Source organism: Artibeus jamaicensis, unplaced genomic scaffold (genome assembly GCF_021234435.1).
Source record: "Artibeus jamaicensis isolate MK-2021 breed Jamaican fruit bat unplaced genomic scaffold, CSHL_Jam_final contig_354, whole genome shotgun sequence".
NCBI classification, from domain to species: Eukaryota; Metazoa; Chordata; class Mammalia; order Chiroptera; family Phyllostomidae; genus Artibeus; species Artibeus jamaicensis.
The window spans coordinates 19,208,747-19,229,779 of NW_026521803.1; the positions used below are offsets into that span (position 1 = coordinate 19,208,747).

The 21,033-nt window shown below is 39.6% G+C and overlaps 1 protein-coding gene across 4 annotated transcripts in view; it reads left to right on the plus strand.

The window, feature by feature from the left end:
* GALNT1 (polypeptide N-acetylgalactosaminyltransferase 1) overlaps positions 1–21,033 on the plus strand; it is a 135,047-nt gene that overhangs the window by 34,547 nt on the left and 79,467 nt on the right. For 3 of the 4 annotated variants that reach the window (XM_037154457.2, XM_037154456.2, XM_053664182.1), the window contains exon 3: positions 19,322–19,376. The exons of the other annotated variant lie outside the window; for it this stretch is intronic. The gene's annotated coding sequence lies outside the window, so the exon portion shown is untranslated. The remainder of the gene's footprint in view (positions 1–19,321; positions 19,377–21,033) is intronic. 4 annotated transcript variants of the gene reach the window in all.

Genomic DNA, 21,033 nt, shown 5'->3' on the forward strand with positions numbered 1-21,033 from the left:
TGGTTATCTTTAGAGTATTACCATCTTCATAGAAAATTCAAGTCTGTAGATACAGTTTTAGGATTTATAGTAGTTAGCAAGTTGCAGAATATAAGATAAACATAGTAAAATCAGTTCCATTACTCTAACTGAACAGCTCACAATAAAAAATGTAATAAAAGTATTTCACAACAGTAAAAAAAAATGCTGCCCATGAATAAATATAAAAAGAGGTACCTGGTGTGGGGTTGAGCATGGAGGGATCGAGCGAAAATAAAAGAACTCGTGGACACAGACAGCGGTGACTGGGGCCAGGGATGGGTGGAGATCGAAGAGCTTCTAGAGGGGTAACTGGTAATGAAAAAAGTACAATTAAATAAAATACAAAAAGATGTCAGGATCTTTGTGTAAAAAGTTATAAAAATGGATTGAAAACCTTAAAGACCTAAATAAATGTGGGGGCATACCATGTTCATAGGGAGAAAGGCTATTTCTTGTAATTATGCCAATTAACCTATCAAATTCATTGCTGTTTCAGTAAAAATCCTGCAAGGTATCATTTTTTTTTGTTTTTGTGGAACTTGACAAGTTACTTCTCAAATTTATTTGGAAAAGATAAGGGCCAAGAATAGCCAAAATATTTCTGAAGACTGTCTTACCAGATTTTAAGTTAATAGAAAACCTTAAGAGACACATAGACAATAGAAGAAAATTGAGGTGAAAAACAACTGTATATGCATGGAAATCTGATAATATGACAGAGCTAGTGTTATAAATTAAATAAGGGAATGGAATACTCTGTAAGGTGCTGAGATTATTATTTAGCCAAACTGAAAGAAAAATGGTTTCTTACTTCACTTTATAATTCCAGAGGTATTAAAAACTTAATTGTAAAGGCAAAATTTAAGCCTTTGGAATAAAATTTTAGAGTATTTTATTGACCTTATGTTTTTTTTTAACTAGATGCCGAAAGTAGTTGTTGATGAAAAGGTTAATAAATTTGGCTGTATTAAAATTAAGATATTTTGTGTGTTGTTTATAACAAAAAGAAAGTATACAGCCCATGCAGGTTATCTCAGTTGGTTAGAGCATTACCTCTGTATGTTTAGGTTGTGGGTTCCGTCCCCACTCAGGGCACATGCCAGTGAGCTGATGAATGGAACAACAAGTCAGTCTCTCTCCCCCCGCCCTTCCTCTCTCTCTCTCTAAAAGTCAGTAAGTAAACATTTAAAAAATTACTGTTCACACATTTTTTAAAAAGTGTAGAGACTGGTCACACATAGATTTTTTAGCACTATTTTATTGATTATGTTTTTACAGTTATCCAATTTTTTTCACTTTGCCCCTCTCCACCTGGTGCTCCCCTTCCCTCCAGCAATCCCCCCACTTAGTTGGTGTCCGTGGGTTGTACATACAAGTTCTTTGACGTCTCCATTTCCCATACTATGCTTAACCCCTCCCTGTTTATTTTGTACCTACCATTTATGTTTCTTATTCCCTGTACCTTTTCCCCCGTTTTCTTCCTTCCCCCTCCATCCTGATAACCTTCCATGTGATTTCCATTTCTATGATTCTGGTCCTGTTCTAGTGGCTTGCTTAGTTTGTTTTTGTTCTTTTAGATTCAATTGTTGATAGTTGTGAGTTCGTTGTCATTTTACTGTTCATAGTTTTGATCATCTTTTTCTTAAATAAATCCCTTTAACATTTCATATAGTAAGGGCTTGGTGATGATGAACTCCTGTAGTTTCCACATTGTCTGGGAAGCGCTTTATCTGCTCTAGCATTCTAAATGATATCTTTGCTGGATAGAGTAATCTTGGTTGTAGGTTCTTGTTTTTCATCACTTTGAATACTTATTGCCAGTCCCTTCTAGTCTGCAAAGTTTCTTTTGGAAATCAGCTGACAGTCGTATAGGAACTCCTTTGTAGGTAACTCTCTGCTTTTCTCTTTCAGCTTGTAAGGTTCTCTCTTTATCTTTAACCCTTGACATTTTAATTAAGATGTGTTTTGGTGTGGTCCTCTTTGGGTCCACCTGGATTGGGACTCTCTGTGCTTCTTGGACTTGCATGTCTGTTTCTTTCACCAAATTAGAAACGTTTTATTTAATTATTTTTTCAGATAGATTTCCAGTTTCTTGCTCTCTTCTTCTGGCATCCCTTTGCTGTGAGTATTGGTACACTTGAAGTTGTCTGAGAGGCTACTTATACTCCCCTCATTTGGGGTTCTTTTTTTTATGTATGTATATATGTATGTATTTATCTTTAGAGGGGAAGGGAAGGAGAAAAGGAGAGAAATATCAATGTATGGTTGGCTCTCATGAGTTCCCTGCTGAAAACTGGCCTGCATCCCAGGCATGTGCCCTGACTGGGAATCGAACCACAAGCGTGTGGTTCGCAGGCCTGTACTCAATCCACTGAGCTACACCAGCCAGGGCTTGGGGGGTTCTTTTTTGTTTTTGTTGTTCTGATTGGTTTTTTTGGTATGTTGGCATGTTTGTAGATGTCCCAGAGTTGTCTTATTCTCTCCTTGTATTTTTGAATTCTTGTTTCTTCATTCTGTATTGGTTGACTGTTTATTTCTTCTGTATGCTCCAAATCATTTATCTGAACTCCCGCTTCCATCCCTTCACTGATGGTTCCCTGTAAATTTTTCTTTATTCCACTTAGTGTAGCCTTCATTTCTTCTTTTATGCATTTGCCACACTTAATGAGTTCTCTGAGCATCCTGATCACCAATGTTTTGAACTCTACATCTGATAGGTTGGCTGTCTTCCTTTCACTTAGTTCTTTTTCTGAGTTTTGATCTACTCTTTCATCTGGGCCATATTTCTTTGTCTCCTCAGTTTAGCAGCCTCCCTGTGTGTGTTTCTGTATTATTAGGTAGAGCTCCCTTAATGTCCTGTTATGGGGCAGGGCCTTAGGTATTCAGCAGGGTGTGGCAACCCGCTTCACCACTTTGTAGCTTTATGTGGGGGAGGGGTTGGAGAAGGAACAAGTGCACTTGCTTGACTCTAGCCCCATTTCCAGTGACTTCCCGCCTGTATGTGACTGGTACCCTTCTGGTTGCTACTCTGGTGTTGAATCTTAGAGTGGGTGGGTTTGCATGTATGTTCTAGGACTGCATGTCTTTTAAACAGACTGTTCTGAGAGACTGGCAGTTTCTTCCACTACCCCAACCCCTGCTGGTTTTTGCAGCCAGAAGTTATGAGGCTTTATTTCCCAGGGCTGGAACCCTGGGCTGCATAGTCTGGCCTGGGGCTGGGATCGCTTGCTCCCCAGGTGTCCCTCTTAGTTTTTATCCACCACACTTGAATATGTGGCCGCCGTTTCTGCTGGCCACCACCGCTGCCTTGCCACTGCCGCACCTTGTCCCGTCTGCCCCATCTCTGCACCTCCTACCAGTATGGATAAATATTTCTTTAAATCCTTGGTTGTCAGACTGCCATACAGTTCTATTTTCTGGCAGTCCTGATTGCTTTTTGTTTTGATGTTAGCTGTGATCCTTTTTATTTATGGTTGTGTGAGGAAGTGAAGCATGTTTACCTACGCCTTCATCTTGGCTGGAAGTCTGAAACTGAGAAGATACTTTTTAACGCATGCAATTGGCAAAGGATTTTAAATCACAGTTATATATACATACACACATATATGTGTATATGTCAGTAATACACATGCATCAGTGTGAAAAAGATAAATGGGCAACAGAAAGGAAAAGCCATTTCACAGAAGAAAAATGAATAGCCACTAAATAATAGTCAACCGAGAAATGCAAATTACTTGGCAAACATATCCTGATATACCACTACAATACTCTGTGGCAGCGGTCAACAAACTTTCTGAGGAAAACCAGATAGTAAATTTTTTAGGCTGTACAGGCCATACAGTCCCTGTGACAATTAGTCAACTTTGCTTTTGTAGCCCAAGAGTAGTCTTAAACCATATGTTAATACATCAACATGGATGAGTCTCAAAAACATAATGTTAGATTACAAATGTAGCAGGAGAATGCATTATAATTCCATTTATGTAGGTTTGAGAGGTGCGCCATAATACATATTTATGGGTGTTTACCAAAGATACTAGAACTTGTCTAATTTTGAATTCTGGCCTTGACAAAGTCTGTGAGTTTTGCCAATCAACCAACTTTTTAAAATGTTAGTTTTCTTATCTGTAAGATGATGAACATTTTATTACCAGGTCATCGATTCATTGGAAGGATTGTGTTGTATAGTGTCCCTAAAAGTGCTTAACACATAAGGGCTCAGTAATTGTTGCTGCGCTTTCATTCTCCTCCGGTAACTTATATCCCTACTAAAAGAAAGGGTAGCTTTCCTGCTTTGAGAACTCTAGGCTTTTAAAACTGGCCTTGCACTGGCAAATGGCTAATGTGGCTGGTAGTAAGGCTAGAAGTGTCCTCACCTTGGAGTCTGGAGTAATGTTTAATTTCTTTTACTTAGCACGGTTTCGTGATCCCTGATGTTTGTGCCATGTTCAAATCCTCAGACTCACTGTAGCTTACAAAATACTTGACTAAGGTCGGTTTGAGGGTCCCGTGATCCTTTCTTCGTAGCCTTTAGCATTGTGGAGACGTTCTGCCTAAGCACTTTGTCCTCTTCTGGGCTTCAGTGCCACTCCCCAGGTTCTTCTCCCACTTCTCAGACCTGTCAGTTCTCCAAATGTTGAAGTTCAGCCTGCCTCTAAAACTTAGAACTCTTCAGTTTCCACAGCTGAGAAAGGAAAATAAGAAAAAACTTGAAAAGGACGGTGAGGATAAAATTTTCTAATGCATACTCATCCATAGAAGAACCCCATAACCACAGATTCTGATTCATTTATACTGGAGTGGGGTCTGGATGAAAAACCCCACGAAACCTGATGAGTAGTAGTTCCTCCTTCGTCCGGCAGCAGCGCTACATGAACGTCACGTCTGTGGCACATTGCAGACTTCGTACAGTTGCTCCCTGCATCTCCCGCCTGTGTCTGCTGTTCTCTGTACCTTTCTGTCTGACCACCTAGGCTCCTTCGTCACAGTCATCCATATTACCTGCGTCCTCTCTAGGGACAGTGGCATTGCCAAACTCATCTTTGTTCCCCCAAGGTCTGGTGAAGTGCTTGCCATGTAGTAAATAGGTGTACTTACAAAACTGAAATTAAGTGAATGAATGTATGCCTTGATTTCGCTGACAAAACACCATTGCTTGCAATATTTGGCCTGCAGAAGAAGGGTGTTTAAGTCATTTGTAATTCTAATTTAGCTTTCAGCTCTCTGAAACTTAACTTTGTACTTCAAAAAAATTTAACATATGTAAAAGTAGAGGAAACAGTAAAATCAACCCTCTTAATCCTGTATCCATCTTCCAGATTCAACAAAGTGTAAGATTTGGCATGCATACTTCATCTCCTCCACCACCCCAAGCCAAAGTATTTTAAAACAACACAAGACATTGTTATTTTACCTCTAACACTCTTCAGTATGCGTCTTTTAAATATGAGCACATAGCCATAATACTGTTATTATGCCTGGTGAAACTAACAATAATTCCTTAATATTATCTAATACCCATTCCATAGTCAGATTCCCCCGTTGGTCCCAGAAGTATCTTTTTAAATTGGTTTGTAGATTCAAAACTTAAACAGAGCTACACAGTACATTTGGTTTCTATGAAAAATTTTTCTTATGAAGAAACAAAACAACTAAATTTTATTTTTTCTTTCCCTTTTCCCCCTTTATATTTTTTAAAATTTAACTCTCCCTGAAGATTAGGGTTCTTTATAATAAAACAATAGACTTGCTGTGTCAGATAAAGGTTCTGTCTCCTTTAAGACTGCTTTGCTCTTCTTTTTTTTTGGTAATCAGCACATACTGTGTACAGGGCAGAAGTACAGTTAGTAACAGCACAGCAAAATGCAAAACTGACAGTTATGGTTAAATTAAACTGTCCCCTCAGTATTGTTAGGACTTTCCCTTAGAGCTGTAAAATTATGTATTTCTTAAACAGTATATGCTCTTTGATACTGTTCAAATATAGTATCTTAAGTATTTCATAATTATCGCTCTTGAATTTATGGTTATAAAAAGGAAGCTAAATCTAGGTTGTAACATAGTATGTATGTTGGAAAATTTGCTTATGAACTTAATTTTTAAATTCTATAAAGCCGAAGGGGAGAAACGCCAAAACAATTTTTTTTGGTTATGTTTCCATTGGCAATAAAAATGACTGTGCACCTGTTTATCAAAAGTAAGAAGGAAAGGAGGGATAACACAGGTGTTAAGAGGTTTTAGCAGATTACAGTTTCTGAGAATTAGGTGGAATTAAAAAAAATACTGCAGAAGAAATGTTTTGTGTTAATGATGTGAATTAAATAGGATTATTTTAGGGACTTTTTAAATAATTTACTTGCTAATTTTCCATTACATTGTTAACATCCTAATTGCAGTGGTGGTTTTGATTCTGAGAGCTGGAAACAAATCCTATAATCTCCTAAAGAGCAGAAAAAATTCCCAGAAAAGACACTCAGGATGTTATTATCATTTAGTATGGATTTTACCTCATATTAATGCAGTGGCAATCTGAGACCAGGGGAAGACTGAAGTTAGGGAATGAAGCTGAAGCCATCCATGGAAATAAAAGGCAACTGGCCAGAAGGCTGAGTAAGATCAGCAGGAGAGAATGCAGAACAACCCCTAAAATTACAAGCTAAGAAACGAAGTCTAGTGGCATTAAGGTGAAACCAAAAAGAGAGAAACTGAACTGGAGATGGGGGAGGGGGTGGTGAAAACAAAAACATGTACCAAGTTGCTGACTAGTTAAGAAAGAAAATGATGAGTGCTTTGCAGTGGGTGGCACCTATGGTAAATCTAAGTAGTGGAATTCATGATTGACTACAGCGCTGTCTTTCTGGAATATTCTAATAAGTGAACAATGGTTTGTTTTGTTTGTTTTTTTTCACATGGTAACTAAATATTCCATGTTATTATCTAGGGCCAAAAATACACCCCCATCCGACCTTTCTGCTTTTATTGGTCTGTTGAGCAAAATTTAAAACCTTTAGGTTTCAAAATGCCGCTTCAGTTAATATCAGATAACATCGCACAGTGTTTTAAGTGAAGTAGTTCTCAAAAGAACATTCCAGTTTGCAATTGTGAAAGACAAGTAAACTTCCTCTTAGGATACTATTGTCCTTCGATATTTTTTCTTCTCTCTTCTAAGATGATTGAGTTGTGGAGGAGGAAAAGTATGGCACTGCACTCTGGGGAATGCAAGGAGAAAGAAAAATAAGGAAAAGGGAATGACAACAGAGTTTCCATTTAGTCTGCAGATTGTTCTTGGTCTGTATCCCTAGCCCAGCGCCAAGAGACTGTGGTATCTTACATTCTTGTTTGTTATCCAAACTGGCAATAGCAGTGCTGGTAGCTATAGTATAGTGGCTGTCTGCTCCCTCTGAGTGTCATCGGCCAGTTTCTAGTGTGGAAGTGAGAAATAAATTTTCCTCCCATCTTTCCAAGTTCTTGTAGCTGGACTAGTAGTCAAATTAACATGAGACAGGCTAACAAAAGACAGTGTCCAAATTCATTACATATGTGCACGTGGAGGTTCGATAGAAGCATGAGACTGGAAAGCAGATGGGGCAGTTGAGGTCTATGTGCTGTTCTAGATAGAGGAAAGGGAGGCAGGGGCCTGGGACTTCAAAGGTAAAGTAGGAAGTTCACAGGTAGTGAGAAAGCACAAACAGGTGGTACACAAATTCTTGTTGGGCCATCTGAAATAATGGGACACAGCAGGGAATGCAACAAACAGGCTTTGCTAGATTTCTCCATCTGCTGCATTTAAATGATGCTTTCTCCCTTTTCTGAATTCCTTTAGGCAGGTAAGAGTGGAAGATCAAATGTTCTGTCTGCGTTTTTGGTGTTTTAATAACCAGTTTAAAATTAATATTCCAAAAGTCATATTTTGGGGTGGCAAACTTTGGTTCTTCTCACTCATGAATATCTACTCTGGTTGGCCACCTCATGAAGTATATATGTTGCCTTTGTATTTTAGCTTTATCTGTTGGTTAACAATTATCTGTTGGTAACATTTGAGAATGTTTGAAATTAGACACATATATTTTTTTAATTTTTATTTTTTTATTGATTATGCCATTACAGTTGTTCTATTCCCCCCTTCATTCCCTTCCACCCTGCACCCCCCACCCCTACCATTCTCCTTTAGTTCATGACCATGTGTCTCAAGTTCTTTAGATTCTATATTTCCCATATTATTCTTACCCTTCCCCCTATTTTCTATCTACTGTCTATGCTACTTATTTCCTGTACCTTCTCCCCCCTTCTCCTTTTCCCACTCCCCTGTTGCTAACCCTTCATGCTTCATGTGATCTTCATTTCTATGGTTCACTCCTGATCTAGCTGTCCTCTTAATTTGCTTTTGTTTTAGGTGTGGTTCTTAATAACTGTGAGTTTGCTGTCCTTTCATTGTTCATCCTTTTTATCTTCTCTTTCTTAGGTAAGTCCCTTTAACATTTCATATAGTAAGGGCTTGGTGATAATGAACTCCTTGAATTTGGTCTTATCTGAGAAGCACTTTATCTGCCCTTCCATTCTAAATGAAAGTTTTGCTGGATAGAGCAATCTTGGATGTAGGTCTTTGGATTTCATGACTTGGAATACTTCTTTCCAGCCCCTTCTTGCCTGTAAGGTCTCTTTTGAGAAATCTGCTGACAGTCTGATGGGAACTCCTTTGTGGGTGACTGTCCCCTTATCTCTTGCTGCTTCTAGGATTCTCTCCTTCATTTTAATCTTGGCTAATGTAATGATGATGTGCCTTGGTGTGTTCCTTCTTGGGTCCAACTTCTTTGGGACTCTCTGAGCTTCCTAGATTTCCTGGAAGTCTATTTCCTTTGCCAGAATGGGGAAATTCTCCTTTATTATTTGTTCAAATAAGTTTTCCACTTGTGGCTGTTCCTTTCCCCCTTCTGGTACCCCTATAATTTGGATGTTGGAATGTTTAAAGATGTCCTGGAGGTTCCTAAGTCTCTCCTCATTTTTTGGAATTCTTGTTTCTTCATTCTTTTCTGGTTGGTCATTTTTATCCTCCTTCTGGTCCACTCCTTTGATTTGAGTCCAAGTTTTCTTTCTATTACTATTGGTTTCCTGTGTATTGCCATTCATTTCAATTAGTTTAGCCTTCATATGTTCCTCTAATTTGTGACTAAAATTAACCAGTTCTGTGGCATCCTGATCACCAGTGTTTTGAACTGTGCATCTGAAAGTTTTGCTATTTCTTCGTCACTTAGATTTATGGGCTCTGGGGCTTTGAGATCTTCTTGAGCCATTTTTGGTCTGTTCGCGCCCATTAAGTATGAGGAGTGGAGCCTTAGGGGCAGGGCAGGGCCTCCAGGGCGGGGTCGCTGGTTTGTGACGCTGTATGTGGTGGCAGGGTCAGAGCCAGGAAATGGCGGCTGTCTCTGCTGCGTCCTGTCGCTGGGACCCACTTGGTCCCGTCTCACTGCGCACTCCCTCGCTGGTCTATCTGCGCAGGAATGCGCCAGCACAGTCAACCCCCTGCCCTTCACCCTCGCCGGATCCACCGGTCGCTCACTGGGTCAGCCCTTTGCCACCCCACACCTGGATTCCACACGCCTGAGTCCGTTTGACCGAGTTTTCCTGTGCAACCCTGCTCCGTCAGCTGCTAGCTTCGCCCCTCTTACCGGTCAAGCTGAAGCATTCATTGTTATCAGACTTCTGAAAAGTTCAATTTTCTGTGTTCTGGCTGTGTTTTCTGTTGCTAATATTTTGTTGTCTCTAAACTTGGTTGTATGAGAAAGCACGGCGTCTCCACCTATGCCTCCGTCTTGGCGGAAGTCAGAGACATTTTTTTAATGAAGAAATTTAAACATATTATCAAAGTATAGTAGCAGAAGATAAAGAACACTCGTGAACCTGTTTCCCCCATGTCTTTTTAAAAAGATTTTTTTTATTTTTAGAGGGGGGAAGAAGAAAGAGAGGGAGAGAAACATCAATCTCTGATCTGTTGCCTCTCACATGCCCCCAGCTGGGGACCATGTACCATGTGCCCTGACTGGGAATTGAACTGGTGACCTTTTCAGTTTGCAAGCCAGCTCTCCCCCCTGTCTTATCGTAATACTTTCTCTATTTGCTTCGGTGTCAGTTATCAAATAAAAGATCCCTGCACCCCAACTTCCCCCCAAAAAAGTGCTTTAAAGAGAATTTTTTCCTCTAACGATATGGCCGCTATGTGGTCATCAAGGACCTTGTCTTTTTATGTTTCTGCTTTGCAGTCCCTAACTTGTACCTTTCCTTTCTCAGGGTCATCTCATGGTTGCAGAAAAGGTCCTCCTCACAGCTCCATCCTTTGTGTTCACATTCCAGGCAGGAGGAAGGCCACGGGGCCCAAGGCCCAGAGAAGCCAGTTCCCTTCAGTACTTTCCCCATGGCTCCAGCCAGTGATTTTTTTTAAAGACTTATTTATTTATTTTTAGAGAGAGGGGAAGGGAGGGAGACAGAGGGAAACAAACATTGATGTGTGGCTGCCTCTCACGTGGCCCCCACTGGGGACCCAGTCTACAACCTACGCAAGTGCTCTGACCGGGAATCAAACCGGAGACCCTTTGGTTTCCAGCCTGCACTCAATCCACTGAGCTACACTGGCCACCCAGTGATTTTTTTTTTTTTTTTTTATCTTACTGGCCACCTTAATCTGTAAGGCAGGCCAGGATGTGCAAATTGTGAGTCTTAGTAGTACAGTAGTTTGATTTATAAGAAAGGGAAAATAGATACTAAGTGAGCAACTAGCAGTCTGCCACAATTTAGATAACTTACACGTTTAAAAGTTCCAACATAGCTGAAGCCTTCTCCTCCCTCCTTAGAAATAACAGAAATGATATGAATTTGGTATATTATTCTCATGCATGTTTTCTATCTATGTTTGTGTCCATGAATAATATGCCTGATTTTCATATGCTTTAAAACCGTATAATGGAACATACTTCATGCATCCTGCATATTTGTTTTTTATTCCACATTGTTTAACCATATTGATACACATAGTTCTAGTTAAATTATAACTGCCAAATAGTATTTCGTTACATATCCATTTTCCTCTTGAGGTACCTTTAAGTTATTGCTTTTTTTTTTTGCCATTATAAACAATGCTGCAGTCTTTGTACACGTCTCTGTATACATACTTCCAAGGCAGTTTCTCCGGTTATGTACTTAGAAATAGAACTGCTGAGTGACAGGGTAGTGCTTCCTTCCCCTTTACTACTAGATGTTGCCAGGTTGCTCTCCAAAGTGGCTGTGTCAAATTATATTTGGAACATTATATAAATGTCTTATTTGTTTATTTCTTACACTTGTGTGTCTTGCCAGTCTGATGAGGTCAACTTCATTTTCCCGAGTCCTACAGAGGTTGAGCATTTTTTATATTTTCATTGGCTGTTTGTGATTTGTCCATTCATACCTTTTGGTCATTTTTTGTGTATGTTCTTATTTAATTTGGAGAAGTTTTTATACATTCTGATACTAATCTTTTGTTAATTATTTCTGTTGTGGATCATTTCCTCGAGTGTTTGGCGTATCATTTAACTCTGTGATGTCTTTGCTTGTATTAAAATTTTTAATTTTCAATTAACTGGAAATTTCTCATTTTTTTCTTTATGGTTTGTGCATTTTGATTATTTTAGAAATTCTTCCCTCAAAGATATTTACCTATCTCGTACTTAAAAATTTTAGAGATATATATCCATGAATCTTAATCCACCTGGAGTTGGTGTTTTGTGTGGTGTGAAGTAGGAATTTTATTTTACTTTTCCATATGGATAAACATTTTGTAAGCAGCCCCTCCTCTTCACACTGATTGGTAGCACCACATCTGTCACATATTCTTCCGGGTCTGACTCTGGATGCTCAGTTTCCTCGGTCTTTTAATCTGTCTTTGCCCGTTTGTCACACTGACGTGGTTACCAAACTTGATGTGTGGTAGGCACAGTTCTTTCACCTTGTTGTTCAAAATTATACTGGGTTTCCGGGCTTTGCTCTTACATGTGATTTGTAGGATCTGCTTTAAGTTCTATAAGACTTTATGTTCAATAAAAATGTACATTGAGATTTTGATTGGAACTGCGTTGTTAAGGTAGATTAATATTGAGAGAATTTGCTTCTTTACTGTAGGAAAAGAATTCCATTGAATTTTGTATGTTGATCTTGTATCCAGCATCCTCACTAAAATTTCTCATTAGTTCTGATTGTCTTTATTTTATTGAGTTTTCTATTCTTTCTTTCTTTTTCTTTTTTGGTTCTTAAAATTTGTTTCTTGTTTACTGTTCTGCGTAGGGCTTCTAGTACATCCTTGACAGGAAGGCATTTTTTTTCTTTTTTTAAACTTTAAAGGGAATACTTTAGTCACCAAACTGAACCAGGATCCACCTGCCTGATGCACTAAGCTCGGAGGTTTGCAGTGAAGAAATTAAAACTACCCGGTATTGTATTTGCAGAGCACCAAGGAAGCTATTGCTTAAAACCCAAGTCTCCTGATAGCTTTAAGCAAGGTTTTTTTAAAGGCAAAGATTCAGAGTTAGGGGGAGCAGGCTGGCACGTGGAAGCACTGCCTATCCGGTTTTTGATTGGATAGCTTTTGAACTTGGCCATTTATGGTGAGACATGATAAGGGGCTTTAGGACCATATCTTCCTGCATCAGGGACCCTTCACTTCTGAAAGGGTTCTGGTGTTCAAGTTTCGGTCCTGGTTGTTTGGTTCCATGACAGGGAGGGATGGAGTGGGGGTGGGGGTGGGGTAGTGACTAAACTTTGGTTCCTGAGGCAGTTGGAGGTCAGCATTCTCTCCTCTGCCCATGCTTTGTTCACTTGAGGTTTTGGTCTGTTGCCTCTGAAAGGCAACTCTTAGAAACAGGATAGGTCTTTGAACTGGTCATGTACTTACACTTCCGATGCGTCAGCAGTATGTATAATATTTTGTTTACTGTTGATTTAAGGCATATATCCTTTGCATGTTAACCAAGTTCATTTCTATTTCTAGTTGGCCAGGAATTCTTTTGTTTTTGTTTTAATTATCATTAATGGGCTCTGGGTTGTACTATTTCACATAAAATTTAAGTCCCTTGCAACTACGTATCACATTTTTATATTAATAAACTTTACCTCACAAAATTATAATTTTTGTTTTAATCAGTTCTTTTAAAAAATTAAAAGAGAAAGACAACCCTTTATATTTATTCATATATTTAGTATCATTGAAATCTTCGTTTCTTTTCACAGATCTGAATTTTCGTCTGGTGTCATTTTCCCTTCTGTCTGAATAACTTCCTTTAGCCTTTCTTTTAGCACAGGCCTGTGCAAGATGAGTTGCTTTACCTGAACATGTCTTTGTTTTAGGTAATGAGAAGTCAGCCATTTTTCTCTACATATTATATGTTGTTTTCATGCTTTTCTCTGTATCTTTAGTGTTCAGCAGTTTGAATAATGATGTGCTCTAGGTGTGATTTTTTTGTATTTATCTTGCTTAGGCTTCAATAGACTATTAGATTTGCAGTTTTATTTTTTTCTTAATTAATGGACATTTCCAGCTGTTATTTTTACATGTACTTTGCTGCGTAAGTTCCTTTGCTCTCCTTTTGGGACCCCAATTTCCCAGGTATTAAACTTAATGGTATTGTATCATCGCTCACTGAGGCTCTCTGTTCATTGAAAATTTTTTCTTTTCCATGAGCTCTCCAGATTGGATCATTTGTTTTTGATCAGTTTTTAAGTGGTCTGTAATCTGCTGTTAAACCTGCCAGGTGAAATTTTCACTTCAGACTGTGTATTTTTGTGTTGTGCCTGGTCCTTTTTATATGGTTCCTTTTTATAGTTTTTATTTGGCCAATAAGCGCTCCCTCTCTTCCTCAGTAAAATTCTTGAATGCATGAATAGTAGCTGCTTTGTCGCCCTCAACTAATTCCAGTGTCCGGACCATCTTGTGTTCGGTGTGTGTTGATTGCTTTTTTCCTTGACTGTGGATCTCATTTTCCTGTTTGTTTGCATGTCTAGTAATTTTTTATGGTAACCTGGAAACTGCAGTAGATATGTTTTTGAGACATACGATTCTGTTTTCTCCTAAAGTGTGTTGATTCTTTGTTGTTCTAGCAGGCAGTTACCTCATTAGACTTAAACTCCAAACTCTGTCTTCCCTGCACTTGGGCAACAGCTGATATCTTTGCTCTGTTCTGTCAGGCATCTAGCTACTGCCTTTCTTTAGGGCCTCTGGACTCTGTCCTTTGTTACATGCTTTGAAGCTCAGCTAAGGACTGTAGTAGAGTTTATAAACGTATATTTTGGAGTTTCCTATTTTCTAGGATTTCCCTCCGCATTTTCTGTTTGCTAACTCCAAATTTCGTCCTTTGGTGTCTCAGTCCAATGAGATTATGACTTCCTTCTTGAGTTTCAGCTACACTGAACAATTCAGGCTGGTACCTACCCTCAGCAAGCAACTATGTACAGGTCAATCTCACCTAGTACAGTTCCACTCTTTCAACGGCTGGCTTCTCTCTAGTTTCTGCCTTTTGGTTGCTCTTCATTGCTCTCAAATAACTGTGTTTATATTTTGGCCAGAGTTTGCAATCATTATTCATAGGTGGGTTAGTCCAGCATAGGCTAGTCCACTTATGTGTAAGTCTCCCATGCTTTCACTTTTTAAACAGACCGTTCTTTAGAATAAAATCGTAAGGTACAGAGATTTCCCGTATACTTTTTGTCCCCACACATGCATAGCCACTGCCATTATAAGCATTACTCACCAGAGTAGCACTTTTTTTTTTAAATTAAGGATAATCCTGGAATGGCACATCATAATCACTCACAGCCCATCGTTTTTCCGAGGTCACTCTTGGTGTTGCACATTCATTGGGTTTAAACCAATGTGTAATGACATACAGCCATCATTATAATACCATACAGTGTGTTTTCACTGCTCTAAAAACCCTCTTTGCTTTGCTTATTTATCCTGACCACTACCCCTGGCCACCACTGATCTTTTTATTGTTACCATAGTCGTGCCCTTTCTAGAGCGTCATATAGTTGGGATCATACAGTATGTAGCCTTTCCAGATTGGCTTCTTTTCACTTATGCATTTACAGTTCCTATCGATTGGTTGCCTCCTGCATGTGCCCCAATTGGGGACCAGACCTGCCCAACCAACCAAGCGACACTGATTAGGGCATAGTTCATTTCCTTTTAATGCTGAATAATATTTCATTGTCTGGATGTACCACAGTCTATCCATTCACCTACTGAAGGACTCCTTTGTTGCTTCCAAGTTTTGGCAGTAAGAATAAAGTTACTAGCCCTGGTAGGTGTAGCTCAGTGGATTAAGCACAGGCCTGTGAAGCAAAGGGTTGCTGGTTTGATTCCCAGTCAGGGCACATGCCTGGGTTGCAGGTTTGCAGGCCAGGTCCCCAGTAGGGGACACATGAGAGGCAACCGCACATTGATGTTTTTCTCCCACTCTTTTTCCTTCCCTTTGCCTCTCTCTAAAAATAAATTATTAACTAATTAATTTAAAAAAAAACTTTGCCTGACTGGTGTAGCTCAGTGGATTGAGTGTGGGCTGCGAACCAAAGTGTCGCTGGTTCGATTCTCAGTCAGGGCACATGCCTGGGTGGCAGGCCAAGTCCCCATTTGGGGGCACATTAGAGGCAAGCACACATTGATGATTCTCTCCTTCCCTTCTTCTCTCTCTAAATATAAATACAAATAAAATCTTTAAAAAAAGAATAAAGTTACTGTAAACATCCATGTGCAGGTTTTTACGTGGCCATAAGTTTTTGACTCCCTGGGGTAGATGTCAAGGAGCTTGTTGCTGGTGGTATGGTCAGCACATGTGTGTGTTTGCGAGGAACTGCCAAGCTGTCTTCCAGGCACCTGTCCCATCTGTATTCTCACCAGCAGTGGGGGAGAGACAGCTCCTCACAACCCTTGGTATTGTCACTGTTCCGGGTTTGGCTGTTCTGATAGGTGTGTAATGGTATTTTATTGTTTTAATCTGCATTTTCCTCATGACATATGACATGGAGTGTCTTGTCATATGCTTATTTGCCATCTGTGTATTTTCCTTGGTGAGGTTGATGTCACTTTTAACTTTTCTGAATCCTTATGTGTTTAGTGTTTATCGCATAAATAGCATATAGCTTTTACTTTAAAAGATTCAGTCTGACATTTTATCTTTTAATGGATACATTTAGTCTTTTTTTAAATTATGTTTTGAAATTTAGTCCTACCCTTTTTTTTTGTGCTTTCTATACGGAGTTTTTCTGAGTTTCAGTTTCCTTCTTATTTCCTTTTGAATTGATTGATTTTTTTATTCCTCCTTTTTTCAACTCCTTTTTTTCAATTAAGTAAAGGCAATTTCACATTGGACATAAGTTTTTAACTCATTTCTTTACATTTAACTCAAATTTCACATTGTCATTCCTTTAATTTTTTAATAATATTTTATCTTAAAAGATCTAACGTAAGTATTTCTACCCTATACCTAAATCCAACCACCTTAAAATGCTTTAATTTCAATTACCTTTATTCCCTCTTACATGGTGGTGTTTTCTGGTACTTTAATTCATTTAACAAATAATTTTTAAACTCTTCTGCCATATGTCAGGTACCATCCCAGGTGTTGTTGTAATAGAATTAAACAAAATAACGTCTGTGCACTCATGAAGCTTACAAGATAGTAAACTGATTAACATACATTATGGTATAAATTAGTGTTTGGTATTAGAATAGAAAGTAAACATTAGGAAACTATAAAGAATGATGTTGCAGTGGAGATCCTATTTTGCTTATGTTTCTTCTATCTTCAGCTACTTCCTAGACTTTTAGGGCTCAGGTATGAAAAATACAATTCCCCTGCTGGAGGCGCTTGTAGTCCAACCAGAGAGTCCCAGGAGGAAGACGCAGATATGGGAGCCAGGGGCTGTGGCCGGTGAAGCTTCACAACGGGCAGATTCCTGCGGAGGGTGTGTGGAGTGTCAGGCACCTGGAGCAGGTCCGGGGCAGAGTGGGATGAGCTGGTGGAGAAGACTGGCGCCTGGTCAGAGAAGTTAAGGACAGGAAATGATCCTATGAGCCAAGACAAAGTTATATTTTATTTATAGCATGCATATTTCAAAAATAATTTAGGCTGAGAAATCAAATAGAAAGAGCCTGAGAAAGATTGGTGTTGGCAGGTGGGACATCACAGTGGTTTCTGTGAAGTGAAACCAGACTACACTGGGTTGAGGAGTTGAGAAATTACAAACAGAATAAGACTATTTGTTCAGAAGGTGGTAAAAGAAAGAGGAGAGTGATAATTTGAGGGGAAGAGGGGGCATTGGAACTCAGGGCCAAAGTTGGTGTTTTGGGGGGGAAAAAACAGAACAAAGACTTGGAGACGTGGGGGGTTCTGAGGCCAGAAAATAGCACAGGCCCCTGGCCTTGAAGAGGTTCCTTCCTGTTGCTTTTCGTGCCAGAAGCTGCTCCCCAGGTTCCCTGGGTTTTCCATTGTGGATGGTGGCAATATATTTCCTAGTGTCTGAATAACGAAACCACGGTATTCTGTTGCGATGATTTGGCATTTATATTGAAGCGAGAAAAGTAAAAACATGGGTTAACTTCCTGTGACCATTGCTCTTTAAACTTCTTAGCCTGGTAGTCGAGATTCGCCCTGTTCCGAACTCACCCCCTCAACCCTATCTCTCAGGTTTTCTGTTTGCTGTCTCCTCGACAGTTCCTGCACTTTCCTGCCTCCTTATTTGAGCTCACACAGTTTTGTCCACTCGAAATGTCCGTTTGCCTTTTTATAACTCAGATGAGTTCCCCGGTCACTCTTGCTACCACCTTCTATCCTCTGTGCACACAGCTTCTTACAACTTAGCACCTGGTGCAAAGATACAAAAGCACTTTTTAAATTGTAAAGTGCCACACAAACTTGCCTTGTCATCTCTCCCTCTAAACTGCAAGCTTGTTGAGGACAGGGACCTAGGTCTGTTTCGACAGGGACCTAGGTCTGTTTCATATTTATGTACATCAGAGTACTTGGCATAGTGTCTTGCACATGTGTGCTATTTAAAGTTTGAATGAAGTAGGGATATGGGATTGTGATAGATCAATGCTGTGTCTAAGATGGGCATGTTACATGCCAAGTTCTAGTTTGTAGCTGTTAAATTTTCATTGAAATTCTCGTTCTTTGCATATCTCCACTAAAAGTAGACTCCTTAATTTAGATTCTCCACTGATTCACAAATTATTTGTTTTCTTCAGAGTACATGCCTATCTAAATCAGTAATGGTAGGTTGCAGAGTGGTGTATTGGGATGCAATACACCACTACAGTAGCAGAATTAACTAGTTAAACAATGCGGGCTGTCTCAACTCACCTAACAAGAAGTACAGACAATAGGAGATTTCAAGGTTTGTGTGCTCAGTGACTCTGTGATACCATCAGGGCCCCATGTGCTTTCCACGTTTCCAGTTGGCCAGCCTCAGCATGAGTTTCTCTCATGGCCTCAGGGTGGCCGCAGTATTTCTTATGTATCTTACACACACAATATCCAGAGGTGGAAAAGTCTAGTTCCTCCTTCAGCATCTCTCTGAGGAGCATAACTTTTCCTGAATGCTTCCCAGCAGACATCCCCTTAGGTTCATTGGTTGAATTTGGTCATGTGCATTGGCAAGAAGAATGATCATTTGGATTCATTTGGAGGTCTAATGCCTTGAAAAGCATAGCGTCTGAGGGTGGGATAAGGAACAAACACTATCTGCCACACCTGCTATTTATATGTCTTTGGCTTGCTAATCTGCCAAGTTAACATCTTCATAGCTTTTAAAAAATATTTTATTTCTTTACTTTTGGAGCAAGGGGAAGGGAGGAGGGAAAGAGAGGGAGAGAAACATCAATGTGTGACAGATACATTCATCCATTGCCACTCGCATATCCCCAATGAGGGATCTGGCCAGCAACCCAGGCATGTGCCCTGACTGGGAATCAAACCAGCAGTCTTTAGTTTCATGGTCCAGTGCTCAATCCACTGAGCCACACCAGCCAGGGCTATCCTCATAGACTTATAAGAGGAGGCTCAGTTCCCATTGAGCTTGGTGTTGGTTCCGGTAATACTTATTCATTGACTCACTCATTCATAAACAAACATGAACTGAACACGTGGTGCGCCAGGTACCATGTGTGTGCAGCACTGGGTGGTGGCATTTGTCCTGTGGTCCAGTGGGGTAGGGGGCTGAGGTAAGGGGGGAGGATAGTTATTCTGTAAAATCTGATTATAGGAAATTTATTTTTCAACAGGAGATGTGGGACATAAGGATTTGGGATATGAATTCATTTGAAAAACCTCTTTGGGGTAAGTTGATAGCCAGGAATGAATAACTTCGGGTTCCACTTCTTTTTACATTGGGGTTTGTTCTTACAGCTCCAGAGGTTTCAAATTTTTGTTGATTGGACTTTATGCCTCATGTACACACAAGAAAATGGCTTGTCCCAAAATTCCACTTTAGTAATTTGAGAAATTCAACTACCAAGCATAGCCCAGTACTAATTAATTAGTGCATTTACTTCTCATTACAGAGGTTAATTTGAAGGTTAAATGAAGAACAGGTTTAGAAATAAAGAGAGACTGGTTATACAGGGTTTGACCTGCTTGACTGCATCCAGTAGTAATCCTGTCTCATGGACTAGTGATCACTCACAGAGCCAGTGTCGAAGACACGTGGTTGAAGTTTGTCTCCGACCGTGTCTCTTCAGTACTCCAATCGGCTGGTTGAGTTCTCACTGCATCAGTACAAATATAAAAGGTTCCCAAATTTTTATTTCATCTAAGAAAGCACCTCTAGAAATACTATTTAATATTACTGTGTACTATGCCATCTGAGTGCATTGTACATTATCCATTTAATTTTGTGTAATGGGACTGACTGTAAAGTGGGCATGTTTTTTCATTTAGAAGAATAAAAAGGCCCGTGTTTATAGGGTCACGTAACTAATATGTGTCGGAATTGAAATTTGAACCCAAATTTTAATTTCAGCATTTGACCTAATAGACACCCACTTCTGTTTCAATATGTTGATTGTTGTAGGGGCTTCCCAAGGTCGAGCCCTCAGGTTCAGTGATTGGCTCTAGTGATAATAATGGTTAAGGTTTATTACATCAAAAGGAAGCAAAGCAGTATTAACAAAGGAAAAAGGGATGGAGGTGAAGACTGGAGGAAACCAGGCACAAGCTTCCAAAGAGTCCTCTCCCAGTGGAGCCACTGAGGACGGGCTGAAGTCCTCCAGCCCTGAATTGTGACAGCACATGTCTAGTGTCATCGACTAGGGAGAGTCATTAGACTCCTTGCCAGTGTTTTTATAGGGTTCATGATGGAGGCATCCTCTGCCTAACATGTAAAAAAATTTCAGGCTCCAAGAAGAAAAGCTGGTGTTTGCATATATTATACTGTTTGTACAGACAGTTTAGGCACGCGATGAGGCACACTTACCATTTAGGGTAAGTTTTATATCAATATTGGGAACTGTTGATTATTCAAGTTCCCAGATGTCAGTCAAGGGCCAACCTTGCAACCAAGTCTTTCTGAAGATAGCAGTCTCAGGTCTACTGTGTTAACTTTTATTTTAAGAGAGAGAGGCCAGTTTGTTGTTCCACTTATTTATGCCTTCAGTGGTTGATTCTTGTACGTGTCCTGACTGGGGATCGAACCTGCAGCCTTGGCAAATTGGGACAATGCTCTAACCAACTAAGATAGGCAGCCAGGGCCTGTGTTAACTTTTATCCTATATATTGATTTACTCATTTAAAGAGATTACAATTATGATCATTTAGCTTCTGAAAAATGAGAAGTAGGTAATGGCCAACAAAATTCTTTAATGGTGTTTGTTTTGCAGATCCTATGATTGCCCACTAGTTTGATTTGCTGGAAGGACTCACACAACTCAGTGTAATCAAGGTGAAGGTTTATTACAGCAAAGATTACAATGTAGGAACAGCAGGAAAAAGATATGTA